At 42.6% G+C, this 16,761-nt stretch overlaps 1 long non-coding RNA gene across 1 annotated transcript in view; it reads right to left on the bottom strand.

The window, feature by feature from the left end:
- The window catches only part of LOC143300735 (uncharacterized), a 38,419-nt gene extending 21,828 nt beyond the window's left edge, over positions 1-16,591 (bottom strand). Inside the window, exons 1-3 of the long non-coding RNA XR_013057690.1 lie at positions 16,132-16,591; positions 14,811-15,382; positions 2,895-3,052 (exon numbers count right to left, since the gene is read on the bottom strand). This is a non-coding gene — a long non-coding RNA (uncharacterized LOC143300735). The remainder of the gene's footprint in view (positions 1-2,894; positions 3,053-14,810; positions 15,383-16,131) is intronic.
- Between the last annotated feature and the right edge of the window lie 170 nt (positions 16,592-16,761).

Genomic DNA, 16,761 nt, shown 5'->3' with positions numbered 1-16,761 from the left:
CGAACTGTGTGGCTTTCATGGCCACAGGAAGACTTTCACCGCGAACTGTGTGGTCCTTTCATGGTCACAGGAAGACTTTCACCGCCTGATGTGTTGTCCTTTCATGGCCACAGGAAGACTTTCACCACCTGATGTGTAGTCCTCTCATGGCCACATGAAGACTTTCACCGCCAGATGTGTGGCTTTCATAGCCACAGGAAGACTTTCACCGCCTGATGTGTGGCTTTCATGGCCACATGAAGACTTTCACCGCGAACTGTGTGGCTTTCATGGCCACATGAAGACTTTCACCGCCAGCTGTGTGGCTTTCATGGCCACAGGAAGACTTTCACCGCCTGATGTGTGGTCCTTTCATGGCCACAGGAAGACTTTCACCGCGAACTGTGTGGCTTTCATGGCCACAGGAAGACTTTCACCGCCTGATGCGTGGCTCTTTCATGGTCACAGGGAAACTTTCACCGCCTTTCATGGGCACATGAAGACTTTCACCGCCTGATGTGTGGCTCTTTCATGGTCACAGGAAGACTTTCACCGCCTTTCATGGTCGCAGGAAGACTTTCACCGCCTTTCATGGTCACAGGAAGACTTTCACCGCCTGATATTCCTCACCGTTTACCCTGTGCACACCAGTCAGCGTCATGTCTCACGTGCCCGTTAGCACCTCAGGGCACGTCACCTCACGTCAGACTGTGATTGATAAACTACTGGGGCACAAAGGTGGACTGACGTTACAAATCAAAATGACCTACTGTGTTAATTGCTCCATGCCTTCCTTTTATATATATATTTTTGTTGTTGTTGTTCACGTTTTTTTTCTATAACATTTATCCGAAAATCGAACAAATCATGGATTTTTTGTATTTTTCATAGCAAATCTCCACGTACTTTATGTGGGAATTATGTGGCAGATTGCATTACGTTGCAGCCTGTCAAACAGCGTACAACATATGTCGCACACACACTGTGATTGTACGCCTTAAAAATTTTTGTTTTTTTAAACATGTGCTAATGCAGTAAAATCATTGTGTTCGTGCCTTGTTGTTACTGTATTCTGTGCAGAGTGTAGTGCCCCTTACTGCCTTAGAATAACAGACCTACAGATATTCTGTGTAGTGCCCCTCACAACAGCAGACCTACAGATATTCTGTGTTCTGTGAAGTGCCCCTCACAATAACAGACCTACAGATATTCTGTGTTCTGTGAAGTGCCCCTCACAATAACAGACCTACAGATATTCTGTGCAGTTTGAAGTGCCCCTCACAATACGAGACCTACAGATATTCTGTGCAGTTTGAAGTGCCCCTCACAATAACAGACCTACAGATATTCTGTGCAGTTTGAAGTGCCCCTCACAATAACAGACCTACAGATATTCTGTGCAGTTTGAAGTGCCCCTCACAATACGAGACCTACAGATATTCTGTGCAGTTTGAAGTGCCCCTCACAACAGCAGACCCACAGATATTCTGTGCAGTTTGAAGTGCCCCTCACAATAACAGACCTACAGATATTCTGTGCAGTTTGAAGTGCCCCTCACAACAGCAGACCTACAGATATTCTGTGCAGTTTGAAGTGCCCCTCACAGCAGCAGACCTACAGATATTCTGTGCAGTTTGAAGTGCCCCTCACAACAGCAGACCTACCATATGAGTCTTTTATGGATTCTACATGGGTCCTTGTCAGGTATTTTACGTGAGGATGTGTCATGTGTCCGACGTGGCTATGTGTCATATGTTTTACGTCATTGTGTGTCATGGGTTTTGAATGGGTAAGAATGGCAGTCAGCAGAATGATGTGTCTAGATAGAGATGTCATATGTGTAGAGAATGATGTATGTAGACAGTGATGACACCGAATGAGTAATGACACATGATAACGCGTGTGGACAATGATGACACATAATGATGTGTGTAGATAGTGATAACACGAAACGATGTGTGTAAACAGCGATGAATGGTGTGTGTAAACAGTGATGAAGGATGTGTGTACACAGTGATTTTTTCTTCTTCTGCGTTCACTCGTATGCACACGAGTGGGCTTTTACGTGTATGACCGTTCTTACCCCGCCATGTAGGCAGCCATACTCCGTTTTCGGGGGTGTGCATGCTGGGTATGTTCTTGTTTCCATAACCCACCGAACGCTGACATGGATTACAGGATCTTTAACGTGCGTATTTGATCTTCTGCTTGCATATACACACGAAGGGGGTTCAGGCACTAGCAGGTCTGCACATTTGTTGACCTGGGAGATCGTAAAAATCTCCACCCTTTACCCACCAGGCGCCGTCACCGTGATTCGAACCCGGGACCCTCAGATTGACAGTCCACTCGGCTATTGCGCCCGTCTGTAGACAGTGATGACATAGAACGATGTGAGAAGATACGCAGGGCAGGCGACATTACGACCCAACAAAATATGTTCAGTGTACAGGGACATTGATATTCATAGAGAAACTCCTTTTCGCAGCCAGTCTTCGTGTAAATAATTCTGTAAATCCATTTTGATATTTTCCATCCGATTTATTTGATTATTTTACCATAGTGAGCATTACCTACGAAACTATACAATGTGCTTAAAGATAAGTATTGGGAAATAAATATATATATTATTTTATCATAATGGTGTTGTCTTTCTCTGTCTCTGTCTGTCTGTCTTTCTATGTCTGTGTTTGCCTCTGTCTCTGTCTGCCTGTCTGTCTTTCTGTGTCTGTGTTTGCCTCTGTCTCTGTCTGTCTGTTTGTTTGCGTGTGTGTGTGTGTGTGTGTGTGTGTGTGTGTGTGTGTGTCTGTCCCTTGTCTCTTTCTCTCAACATATGTTTCTCTCTCTCTATGTATGTCTCTGTCTCTGTCTCTCTGTCTCTCACACACACACTCTCTCTCTCTCTCTCTCATTACCTCTCTTTATCAGAAGAGGACAGCCCACACAACCCGTGTTCCAGTGTTTGTTGACACGTTGCCTAGCGATGCCACAGGGCAGGACCAGCACAGTGCACAGTACCCGGATGTCAAGGACCCAACCACCACCCCCACTGACTGCCACTGACAGACAGCACCTGATCGCACAGACAGATACACGTATACGGAAAGTTTATTCGTGTATAGCATTGCGCCAGACAATGGACTGCAGCTAGAGACAATCATTAATGTGTTGTCAGTCATCTATTGTCAATGCAACGCCCAGTCTACCAACAATCTGTCCAGAGCTACACAATCATCAAACATGTTGTCTATACTGTCAATGCAACATACACCCAGTCTACCAACAATCTGTCCAGAGCTAGACAACCATCAAACATGTTGTCTATATTGTCAATGCAACATACACCCAGTCTACCAACAATCTGTCCAGAGCTAGACAACCATCAAACATGTTGTCTATATTGTCAATGCACAGCACATACCCAACAATCTGTCCAGAGCTAGACAACCATCAAACATGTTGTCTATATTGTCAATGCAACATACACCCAGTCTACCAACAATCTGTCCAGAGCTAGACAACCATCAAACATGTTGTCTATATTGTCAATGCAACATACACCCAGTCTACCAACAATCTGTCCAGAGCTAGACAACCATCAAACATGTTGTCTATATTGTCAATGCAACATACATCCAGTCTACCAACAATCTGTCCAGAGCTAGACAACCATCAAACATGTTGTCTATATTGTCAATGCAACATACATCCAGTCTACCAACAATCTGTCCAGAGCTAGACAACCATCAAACATGTTGTCTATATTGTCAATGCAACATACACCCAGTCTACCAACAATCTGTCCAGAGCTAGACAACCATCAAACATGTTGTCTATATTGTCAATGCAACATACATCCAGTCTACCAACAATCCGTCAAGAACCAACACTGAGTAGCTTAGATCGAAACTGGAGAGCTTTGTACAAATAAATCGATAGGTTTCCAACGGAACGTTCGTGCTTTGATGCTAGAAATAGACGATGGAAAAAAGAACTCGCCAACAGCTGGATGTCTATAAAACTTTAGATATTGATCTCTGAAGTCGTTTAAAGCAGGACAGCTTAACACGAAATATACCTCATGTGCTTTCGTACCTTGGTTACCGGCCACACACACTACACAGCCCATACTGTCAGTGTTTCGACAAAGGGCGTCACCCCACCAACAGTGGTAACTGTGTAAACTGGCTGTGTGGAGATACACTCTCTCCCCTGACCCCTTCACCTGACCACGACCTCGACGATATCAGTTGAAAAGGAGGGACATATTAGTTGCTCTTCCGTGTGGTATCGACAGTGATGATGAAAGTGGGTAGAAATTTCAGATTCCCGGTCTGAACCTTGTTTTGATAACTTCTGGGTGTCTATCGAGAGAGACAGAGAGAGCGACAGAGACAGAAACAGAGACAGAGAGAGCGACAGAGACACAGAGAGAGAGAGAGAGAGAGAGAGAGAGAGAGAGAGACAGAGAGAGAGAGAGAATGCGTTTGTGTATGTGTAAACAGAGCCCTTCTTTTCAACTGATATCGTCGAGGTCGTGGTCAGGTGAAGGGGTCAGAGGAGAGAGTGTATCTCCACACAGCCAGTTTACACAGTTACCACTGTTGGTGGGGTGACGCCCTTTGTCGAAACACTGACAGTTTGGGCCGTGTGGTGTGTGTGGCCGGTAACCAGGGCCCCAGGTACACAGAGCTCTGGAGGTGGAAGGGGGCAGAATGGGGACGACACTTGTCTGTCAATGCAGTGTTCCTAAGGGTCTGGGGTTCGATTATCCGCTTACCCTTTCTCCCAAGTTAGACTGGATAATCAAACCAAATGAGCGTCTAGTCATTCGGATGAGACAAGACAAGACAAGACAAGACAAATTATTTCGAGGATAATAGATAAGCACTGGTGTGCTTTTTTTTACATCCAGTCCCCGCCCTGAATAGGGTCTACACTACACAATATTGAATAAAAATGAAAGCATGGATGGAGACGATAAACCGAGGACACGTATTCAGCACCCGTTTTTCGCACTGAAATGGAACCCATGGCAACACGAGTGTTGTCCTCTGGAAAAATTTTGTAGAAGGAATCCACTCCGACAGGTACACAAATAACATAATTATGCTTGCATTCAAGTCCTAACTAAGTGCACTGGGTTACGCTGCTGGTCAGGCTTCTTCCTAGCACATGTTGGTGTCGTGTATATTATGGATTTGTCCGAACGCAGTGACGCCTCCTTGAGTAACTGAAACAGAAACATGGAGATCTGCAACTCCCTCCCCAACCCCACACCTCCCTCCACCCTCCACAGTGGATGACGCCTAGTTTCTCGCTGGTTACCAACACAAACGATCTTCTCCAAGGTTGATCGTTGCGCTTTGTGCTAAACTGGACTGAGCTCGCAGCCTCTCGCCGTGTGGGGATTGTCCGCCATGTTGAACTACCCTCTCGAGGACAGAACCAGTCGGCCCCCTCCACCACTCCTTGTATTATGTGTCCTACACACGTCATACACCCCAACACCAAGTATTGTGTGTCCTACACATGTCATATACCCCACACCATGTGTTGTGTGTCCTACACATGTCATACACCCCACACCCTGTGTTGTGTGTCCTACACATGTCATACACCCCACACCCTGTATTGTGTGTCCTACACATGTCATATACTCCACACCATGTATTGTGTCCTACACATGTCATATACCCCACACCATGTATTGTGTGTCCTACACATGTCATACACCCCACACCATGTATTGTGTGTCCTACACATGTCATATACCCCACACCATGTATTGTGTGTCCTACACATGTCATATACCCCACACCATGTATTGTGTGTCCTACACATGTCATATACCCCACACCCTGTACTGTGTGTCCTACACATGTCATATACCCCACACCATGTACTGTGTGTCCTACACATGTCATATACCCCACACCATGTACTGTGTGTCCTACACATGTCATACACCCCACACCATGTATTGTGTGTCCTACACATGTCATATACCCCACACCATGTATTGTGTGTACATGTCATATACCCCACACCATGTATTGTGTCCTACACATGTCATATACCCCACACCATGTATTGTGTGTCCTACACATGTCATACACCCCACACCATGTATTGTGTGTCCTACACATGTCATATACCCCACACCATGTATTGTGTGTCCTACACATGTCATACACCCCACACCCTGTGTTGTGTGTCCTACACATGTCATATACCCCACACCATGTATTGTGTCCTACACATGTCATATACCCCACACCAAGTATTGTCTGTCCTACACATGTCATATACCCCACACCATGTATTGTGTGTCCTACACATGTCATATACCCCACACCCTGTATTGTGTGTCCTACACATGTCATATACCCCACACCATGTATTGTGTGTCCTACACATGTCATATACCCCACACCCTGTATTGTGTGTCCTACACATGTCATATACCCCACACCCTGTATTGTGTGTGCTACACATATCATATACCCCACATCATGTGTTGTGTGTACATGTCATATACCCCACATCCTGTGTTGTGTGTCCTACACATTTCGTATGCCTTGCATAAGGCACGTGCAGGCGTATATCCCATGCACCCCCCCCCCCCCTCTCCGCTCCCACACTTGCTCTTTCTTTCCCTCTCTGTCTATCTTGAGAGAGAGAGAGAGAGAGAGAGAGAGAGAGAGAGAGAGAGAGAGAGAGAGAGACTTGACACTTTGACTCTTTACTGTCATTAGTTTAACAGCCCATGTGACAGGGGGGTACAGGGGAAGTTACAGTGTCGTTTTATCCAATCATTTGAAAAAGTAAAACAAAACAAAACAAAAACAAAAACTAACGCACCTAATGTTACAAAGGTTATATCAATAAACAACAGCCAACAAATTGCACACACAAAAATAACAACATCATCATCATCATCAGATTGACCATCCAAATACTAATTCTATCTGTTTCTACTTTTAACCCTCAAAGAAATCATTTTGGAAACCATTAATGTTTGTATATATTTTGAATTAACGGGCATTTTGATCATTTATTTTCTTTTTCCGTGTATCTACTGCCTCTGAGACGTATTTTGCAAGTGAGAGGATAATATTTTCGTCATTTGATGTTAAGACACTGACCAGGTCTTTCCTCTTTGCTGCAGCTGTTTTAAAGAGTGTACAGTTTTCCCGAACCCTTATTGTTTTCGTTTTTCATTAATGAACTTGCTGTTGAAATATCAAAAAAGGGCAGACATGGAATTCAGATGATTCCAGGAGCAGTAGAATTGTTTTTGATGTTATTTGCAGATGATATTGTGCTTTTGTCTGATACGGCCATTGGATTGCAGAATCAACTAACTGTTTTAAAGCAAGAAGCAGACAGATTGCGGCTAACAGTAATCTTGAAAAAACTAATGTTATAGTTTTTCGAAATGGAGGCCACCTTTCAGCACATGAAAAATGGTTTTATGGTGATAAAGAATTAATAGTGACGAATTCCTATAAGTATCTGGGGATGTTATTTACCACGAAATTGAGTCTGTCGTCTGCTTGGGCTGAAACAAGCAAAAAAGGGAAAAAAGGGGTAATAGAAATTATCAAATCTTTTCGGAAGCTACATTCCACTGATATGAGCCTTTTCTGGAAATTGTTTGACACACAAGTTGATCCGGTTTTGACCTATGCAGCAGAAATTTGGGGACTTTTGATTAATAGTCAACTAGGAAAGGGTGCACACATTTGCTATTAAACGTTTTCTCGGCGTTCCACTACAATCATCAAACACAGCACTATATGGGGAAACCGGCAGATATCCACTGTATGTTAAGACTTTCGTTAAATGTGTAAAGTATTGGATTAAGTTGACAAGGCTACCGGCTTCCAGATTATGTAAGCAAGCGTATGAGATGATGTTACTGCAAGAAGAGAGAGGCAAACAAAACTGGGTTTATCAAATCAAAAAAACTCTAACTGAACATGGATTTGGACTTGTTTGGATGTGTCAAGGAGTGGGTTACGAAAATGTGTTTATCTCAGAATTTAAAGATAGATTGATAGCATGCTATAAACAAAATTGGCATGGAGAAATGGAAAGTAATGATAAATATAGCTGGTTCTTTTCCTTCAAGACAGCATTTCAGACAGAAAGATATATTTCAGTCATAACAAACAGGTGGCACAGAGTCAATCTTGCTAGATTTAGATTGAGAACAGTCGGGCTGAATGCTAATAAAAGATGGTTTGAGACAGGTGTTTCCTTGTCCAATGTGTGGCGAGAGTAAAGAAGATGAGATACATTTCATGTTCAGTTGCAAAGGATACGAGGAGGTTCGAGAGAGAGAGAGAGAGAGAGAGAGAGAGAGAGAGAGAGAGAGAGAGAGAGAGAGAGAGAGAGAGAGAGAGAAAGAGAGAGAGAGAGAAAGAGAGAGAGAGAAAGAGAAAGAGAGAGAGAGAGAAAGGGAGAGAAAGAGAGAGAGAAAGAGAGAGAGAGAGAAAGAGAGAGACAGAGAAAGATAGAGAGAGAGAAAGAGAGAGAGAAAGAGAGAGAGAGAAAAATAGAAAGAGAAAGATAGAGAGAGAGAAAGAGAGAGAGAAAGAGAGAGAAAAAGAAAGAGAAAGAGAGAGAGAAAGAGAGAGAGAAAGAGAGAGAGAGAGAGAAGAAGAAGGAGAGAGAGAGAGAGAGAGAGAGAGAGAGAGAGAGAGAGAGAGAGAGAGAGAGAGTGTATGAATGATGGATACAAATAATAATAATCGAAACTCATGGGGAAATTTCCATGTCTGACATATCGTTATTTCTGATTAAAAAACAACACTGAGAACGAAACCCAATATGCGTGTAGTGATGGGGGGCGGGGAGGAGGAGGTGGGGTGTAGGGGGTGGGGGGCATGCAAGCGGCACACCTGTTTTAACACACATATATTATCGATCCAGATCATACTTACCGCTCACCATGGGCTTATCGATCCGCGCGAATCAAACATATCGCTCACCGTCTTAGTAAAAAAAGAGTGTTTGTCGAAGCTCCATTTGTGGACTGGAGACAGAACAATGTACTCCAGCCAGCTACAGCAGGCGGCGTTGATTGGCAAACGATCTTAAACCAGCCTTGCTGCCATGTTTCACTTTATGTGTTGTGTGTGTCTAGTGGGTCTGGCATGTGTGGCGGTGTTTACCCCACCCTGACGACCGTCATCCCGTTGTTGGGTTGTGCTATCGTCAGCATGGGCCAGCTCTTGGACATGTACTTTAAGTCCCTCCACCCCTCCCGTCCCCCACCCCTCCACCCTCTCTCTCTCTCTCTCTTCCCTCTCTCTGTACAATGTGCAAGTATTTTGAATGGTGGACTCGACAGTAAACTAAATCTTTCAAAGTTTCTTTTTCTGGCTTTTAAGCGCAGAGACTTAATGAATCATGAATCACTACCAACATCTAGTTAAGGTACGAAAATGATTAATTATGTTTTGCCATTGGCTTATTCAAATGTCTTCTCACGAGGATGATCTCTGATACAGTGAGGACGAAAGATTTATTAATTCATTTATTTGTTTATATGTTTATCTGTCTGTTATTTATCTACTTATTTGTGTGCCTTGTGTAGGTTTCTTTATGTATATAATGTTTGCAACGGGTCACAGGCCTATACGCAATTAAAACATTGTTCTTGTTCTTGTTCTTCCCTCTCTCTGTATGTGTGTGCTGTGTACGTGGTGTGTGTGTGTGAGAGAACATGCGTGTGTGCGTGCACTATAGACATGTGTTGCTTACGTAATCATAACAGTTTGGTTTGACATGTCTTGTTGTAATCGATGCTGGGCTTAGCACTCAATTTATTGTCAACAGCTGTTGCCAAATACATGTACGTGTCCATTGGCTCAACCTCAGTGCCTTTGATATAATAAAAAATAAAGATTAAAAAAAAAAGATATGACAATTTCAGCTTAGTTCCTGAAATCTATCAGCATTTCAGTTTGTGTTTTGTAACATTCAGAGCAAGGCAGTTATGGTCACTCCAGTCTACAAATGTTTCAACTTTTTTTTTTCTTTTTTTTTTTTTTTTTTTTTTTTTTGTACGCTTATAGTTGACTTCATCAAGTTTTTGAGCCTTATACATAGTACTAGTAGTAGTAGTAGTAGTAGTAGTAGTAGTAGTTCTTTTTTTATGTATTTATCTATCATTTATTTCCTTTTTTTTTCTCTCAAGGCCAGACTAAGCGCGTTGGGTTACGCTGCTGGTCAGGCATCTGCTTGGCAGATGTGGTGTAGCGTATATGGATTTGTCCGAACGCAGTGACGCCTCCTTGAGCTACTGAAACTGAAACTGTAAAGAACAGCTCATCAACTTGTGAGAGGCCAATGAGCCAGTACTTTTTTTTCTCTCTCTCTCTCTCTGTCTCTCTGCCTGAAGGGTGTGTCATGGTGGGCACGCACGCACGCACACTTACCCACCTACCCGCCCCCCCCCCCCCTCCTCCCCCCCTCGCCCACCTCCACCCACCCACCACCCCACCCCCACACACTACGTGTACGAGGAGAGTGGAAGGACCGAGCTGACAGAAGAGGGAATTCTACAAGGCAACGAACAAGATCCTGTTACCTGACCGGGTGGGACGGCGGCTGAAACGAGGACTAGGAAAAGTGTGTGGAGGAGAGAAGGGGTAGAGATCATTAAGGAGGGGGAGGGGAGGAGGAGGGGGTCGGGGGGGGGGGGGGGGAGGGAGGCGGGAGGGTGGTAAGGAAGGAGGCGGTGTGCGTTATGCTCCACCGCGGCGTTGAAGTGGGGCGAGGGGGAGGGGTGGGTGGTGTGGAGGGTTGAGGCGGAGAATAGGGGGTGTGTGTATGTGGGGGAGAAGGGGGGAAGGGTTGAGCGATATGTACGTGGGTAAGTGGTTTGTTATCTCGTTACCTACGTTTATAATATTCGAGCTTTTGGGCGGTGCCTTCGCTCTGCCCTTGCCCCCCACCCCCACCCCCCCAGGCCGTCCCAACCCCCTCCCCACGCCCCCCTCCCCACCCCACCCACCCACACACACATCACCCCTCTCCTTCTCTGAGTCTTGTTGTTTCCTTGACAGCGTTCCCTGTCTCCAGGTGTCGGCCCGTTAGTCTACAGCGACAAATAATGGTCTGTTAGTCTACAGCGACAAATGATGGTCTGTTAGTCTACAGCGACAAATAATGGTCTGTTAGTCTACAGCGACAAATGATGGTCTGTTAGTCTACAGTGACAAATAATGGTCTGTTAGTCTACAACGATAAATGATGGTCTGTTAGTCTACAGTGACAAATAATGGTCTGTTAGTCTACAGCGACAAATGATGGTCTGTTAGTCTACAGCGACAAATAATGGTCTGTTAGTCTACAGCGACAAATGATGGTCTGTTAGTCTACAGCGACAAATTTATACAAATAATGGTCTGTTAGTCTACAGCGACAAATGATGGTCTGTTAGTCTACAGCGACAAATAATGGTCTGTTAGTCTACAGCGACAAATGATGGTCTGTTAGTCTACAGCGACAAATGATGGTCTGTTAGTCTACAGCGATAAATTTATACAAATAATGGTCTGTTAGTCTACAGCGACAAATGATGGTCTGTTAGTCTACAGCGACAAATAATGTAGGTCCGATTGTCTCCAGATTTATGATAATTAATTTTGTCTCCAGCTGGTCCTTTCGTTTCCAGCTGTGTGGTCTGTTAGTCTCCAGTTTTATGATAATACATAAATGGTGTGTTAGTCTCCAGCTTTATGATAATACATAAATGGTCCGCTGTTAGTCTCCAGCTTTATGATAATACATAAATGGTGTGTTAGTCTCCAGCTTTATGATAATACATAAATGGTGTGTTAGTCTCCAGCTTTATGATAATACATAAATGGTGTGCTAGTCTCCAGCTTTATGATAATGCATAAATGGTGTGTTAGTCTCCAGCTTTATGATAATACATAAATGGTCTGTTAGTCTCCAGCTTTATGATAATGCATAAATGGTGTGTTAGTCTCCAGCTTTATGATAATACATAAATGGTGTGTTAGTCTCCAGCTTTATGATAATACATAAATGGTCTGTTAGTCTCCAGCTTTATGATAATGCATAAATGGTGTGTTAGTCTCCAGCTTTATGATAATACATAAATGGTGTGTTAGTCTCCAGCTTTATGATAATGCATAAATGGTCTGTTAGTCTCCAGCTTTATGATAATACATAAATGGTGTGTTAGTCTCCAGCTTTATGATAATACATAAATGGTGTGTTAGTCTCCAGCTTTATGATAATACATAAATGGTGTTAGTCTCCAGCTTTATGATAATACATAAATGGTGTGTTAGTCTCCAGCTTTATGATAATGCATAAATGGTGTGTTAGTCTCCAGCTTTATGATAATACATAAATGGTCCGTTACTCTCCAGCTTTATGATAATACATAAATTGTGTGTTAGTCTCCAGCTTTATGATAATACATAAATGGTGTGTTAGTCTCCAGCTTTATGATAATACATAAATGGTGTGTTAGTCTCCAGCTTTATGATAATACATAAATGGTCTGTTAGTCTCCAGCTTTATGATAATACATAAATGGTGTGTTAGTCTCCAGCTTTATGATAATACATAAATGGTGTGTTAGTCTCCAGCTTTATGATAATGCATAAATGGTCTGTTAGTCTCCAGCTTTATGATAATACATAAATGGTCCGTTACTCTCCAGCTTTATGATAATACATAAATTGTGTGTTAGTCTCCAGCTTTATGATAATACATAAATGGTCTGTTACTCTCCAGCTTTATGATAATACATAAATTGTGTGTTAGTCTCCAGCTTTATGATAATACATAAACGGTCTGTTAGTCTCCAGCTTTATGATAATATATAAATGGTCTGTTAGTCTCCAGCTTTATGATAATACATAAATGGTCCGTTAGTCTCCAGCTTTATGATAATACATATATGGTCTGTTAGTCTCCAGCTTTATGATAATACATTAATGGTCCGCTGTTAGTCTCCAGCTTTATGATAATACATTAATGGTCCGCTGTTAGTCTCCAGCTTTATGATAATACATTAATGGTCTGCTGTTAGTCTCCAGCTTTATGATAATACATAAATGGTCTGTTAGTCTCCAGCTTTATGATAATACACAAATGGTGTGCTAGTCTCCAGCTTTATGATAATACACAAATGGTGTGTTAGTCTCCAGCTTTATGATAATATATAAATGGTCTCTTAGTCTCCAGTTTTATTATAATACATACATGGTCTGTTAGTGTCCATATTTATGATAATACATACATGGTGTGCTAGTCTCCAGCTTTATGATAATACATATATGGTCCGTTAGTCTCCAGTTTTATGATAATACATATGTGAAGTGAATGCCTGTATAGTGGAGCCTAGAGGTAACGCGTCCGCCTAGGAAGCGAGAGAAGCTGAGCGCGCTGGTTCGAATCACGGCTCAGCCGCAGATATTTTCTCCCCCTCCACTACACCTTGAGTGGTGGTCTGGACGCTAGTCATTCGGATGAGACGATAAACCGAGGTCCCGTGTGCAGCGTGCACTTAACGCACGTAAAAGAACCCACGGCAACAAAAGGGTTGTTCCTGGCAAAATTCTGTAGAAAAATTCACTTTGATAGGAAAAACAAATGAAACTGCACGCAGGAAAAAATACAAAACAAGAGAGGCAAGGCCTTCAAGACTCACTTGTGATACACTTAGAAAAAAAATCTAATCGTTAAAATGTGTTCTGTATTTGTTATTATAAAGCTTCGGGTTTAAAAAAAAAAAAAGAAAGAAAAAAAAGTCCTAACCAGATTCGAACCCCGCGTGTTTGGGTGAGAAGAAACTGCCTTATCCATTACACTATCGTGGCTCCTTAACTGACGTTCTAAAATTTAATATTTGAACATACTTTTTTAAAGGGCGATAAATCAATTACGGTATTCGTGCACCAAAACGTTTGCAAAATAAATAAAACTTCCATGCTTAGCAAAAGAAGTTCCTGTTTGAACAAAAAATGATAATAATGACTGCTCTTGTTGTTGTGTCAGAATATCAGATCAAAGTGCCAAGTTTAGAGAATACAAAAAAAATATAAATATAACAGTAAATGCAGTTTGCATATAATTTGGCTTCATTTTTTTCTTTTTTGTGCCCATCCCAGAGGTGCAATATTGTTTTAAACAAGATGACTGGAAAGAACTGAATTTTTCCTATTTTTATGCCTAATTTGGTGTCAACTGACAAAGTATTTGCAGAGAAAATGTCAATGTTAAAGTTTACCACGGACACACAGACACACACACACACAGACACACACACACACAGACACACACATACACACACAGACAACAGAACACCGGGTTAAAACATAGACTCACTTTGTTTACACAAGTGAGTCAAAAATGGGTAGCGCTGTAACCCCTTCACTGCTAGTACGTTTTGCTATGGCCTATGCTGAGAACATTTTCAGAAAAACAAGAAAAACACACCAATGATTTTAATTTGCTTATATTTCAAAAAGTACTGAAGATAAGTGCATAAAAGTATATATCAAATGAAAGGAAAATGAACCAAGATTTTGTTTTTGATACTCACATGTTCAAATAATGAGTCAATCTGACAGAAAAATTCCATCAAATGCATTAATAAAAAAAATTGGGACTGTCATTCCACCATGTAGGTGCTACAATATCAACCAGGTTGTCAACCTGTCTTTCTTGTGACTGTTGTGATCAACCACACACACTGTCAAGGCTGAGCAACAGTGTCCAGGTGCATAAGACTCCAACACAGTCCACACAAAGAATGAAAAGGGTGTACTCACCCAGGATCTACCGCCAGTAAAAACGCTGTGTGGGGTACTTGCAGAAACAGTCTTCAAGACACAGTGCTGGTTTGCTGGGGCAGTCTGGGCAGTAGAACTCCACATCCTTTCTTTGTTCTTTCTTCCAGCAGACTGCACCTCCTTTGTGGCCAGGCCTTCTGTGGGGTAGGTGGGATGAAGTGTCGTCCACACAAGACAAACAGCGTGGTCATCATTAGCAGTGTCTTGGTCACCAAAAATCATAGCACTAATTACACCATTCTGAAGTCCAGGAGTGTACTGCTGTTGCCTGCTTTTTTGCAGAGGATGTGTGCATTCAGTATGGCAATTTGTAGAAAATGCACACACAGCTATTTGTACCACTTCAGGGTTTTCCTTGTGACATCATAGGGCTGCAGCTGTTGGTCATGATGGTCCATGGCATCCATGTTTTTGTTGTAATCCAGAATTGCTGGAGGCTTGTTTACTGCCTTTTGGTCTTGCTGCTGCTGGTCTTCAGTTGTAGGTTTGTGGCAAGCTGTCAACTCCAGATGGTCCAGGATGAACATCATGATCATCAGCATGCTGCATACCTGAAACACATTGCATAAAAGACTAAGTCTATTGGGTTTTGGGTTTGTTTTTTGTTTTTTGTTTGTTTGTTTTTTACATATAAAAAGATCATGAAATGGTACCATTTTATTTCTGATTGTTTTCAGAAGCTGAAATACAAATACACACATACCTACCCCACCCCCACCCCAAACCCCCAAAACACACACACACTGAAACTGGTTCATGGTATGCCACACCCCCTTCATTCTCTCTTTCTCATACAAAACAAAATGACAACACATCACACACACACACACACACACACACACACACACACACACACTTCTACAAGTGTTGCATTTACAAAGTAATTTAGGCATACAGTTCTGTATATCATTCTCTGATTTCAGTTTTATAAACATCATCTCTTCCCCGCCCCCCCCACCCCCCTCCGTCTCTCTCTCTCACTCACTCACACACACAACAACAACAACAACAACAACAACAACAACAACAACAAACCAATACACACTCAGGAACGAACACACAGAAAGCTGCTGGCGAGCGACACACGCTGTCATCAACAATGAGCCAGCCAGCAAGCCACGCCCCCCTGGGCTGTGATGGTCAGACACAGTACCCACGTGACTGACTCTCACTCACACACACTGATCAGTGACTGACGAAGCCACAGCTAACACATTCAAAACACACACAATGCAGTCATATTCATTGTTACAACAAACGGAAAGCAAATAATAAACTGACAAACCTCGAAAACACCCACCTGCATCTTGAATCAGCTGAGCTTGTCTGTCTTCAGTTTCGTCAAACTACTCCTCCTCCCACCACCCTCCATGTCAAAATCAGCGTCTTCGGCATCAACTTCAGGCAGTTCTGTCTCATTCAGTCCACAATCTTCATCTCTACTGTTTGCACCGCGAAAGAATTCTTTCAATACAAGTGCAATTGTTGGGGTTTGTCTGCGTTCAGCCATGGCTTTGCAAACACAACTTGAGCTTCGTACAAACTTGCAAAACTTTCGCCATAAATATGACAATCCAATGAATAATTTTAGCTTATGGAACTCAGGAGATAAAGAGCTCTCAGGGGAGCTAATTTAATGGTTAGCAGACTGTATTTTCTGTAATGCGGGACTCGAAACATAGAACGTTGTAACATGACGTACGGCGCACGTCAATACAGCATTGCTGAGCGACATTTCATGACGTACGCCGTACGTCAACAGCGCAGTCAAGAGGGTAGTGTAGCGACGCGCTCTCCCTGGGGAGAGCAGCCCGAATTTCACACAGAGAAATCTGTTGTGATAAAAAGAAATACAAATACAAATATATATATATATATATATATATATCACACGCAGTATTTTGGCTTCCTTTTCTTTCCACACGCTTCA

The sequence above is a fragment of the Babylonia areolata genome, chromosome 26 (assembly GCF_041734735.1).
Source record: "Babylonia areolata isolate BAREFJ2019XMU chromosome 26, ASM4173473v1, whole genome shotgun sequence".
Classification (NCBI taxonomy): Eukaryota; Metazoa; Mollusca; class Gastropoda; order Neogastropoda; family Buccinidae; genus Babylonia; species Babylonia areolata.
Note: the sequence above shows the minus strand (reverse complement) of the source record. Positions and strands in the feature narration are given on the sequence as shown.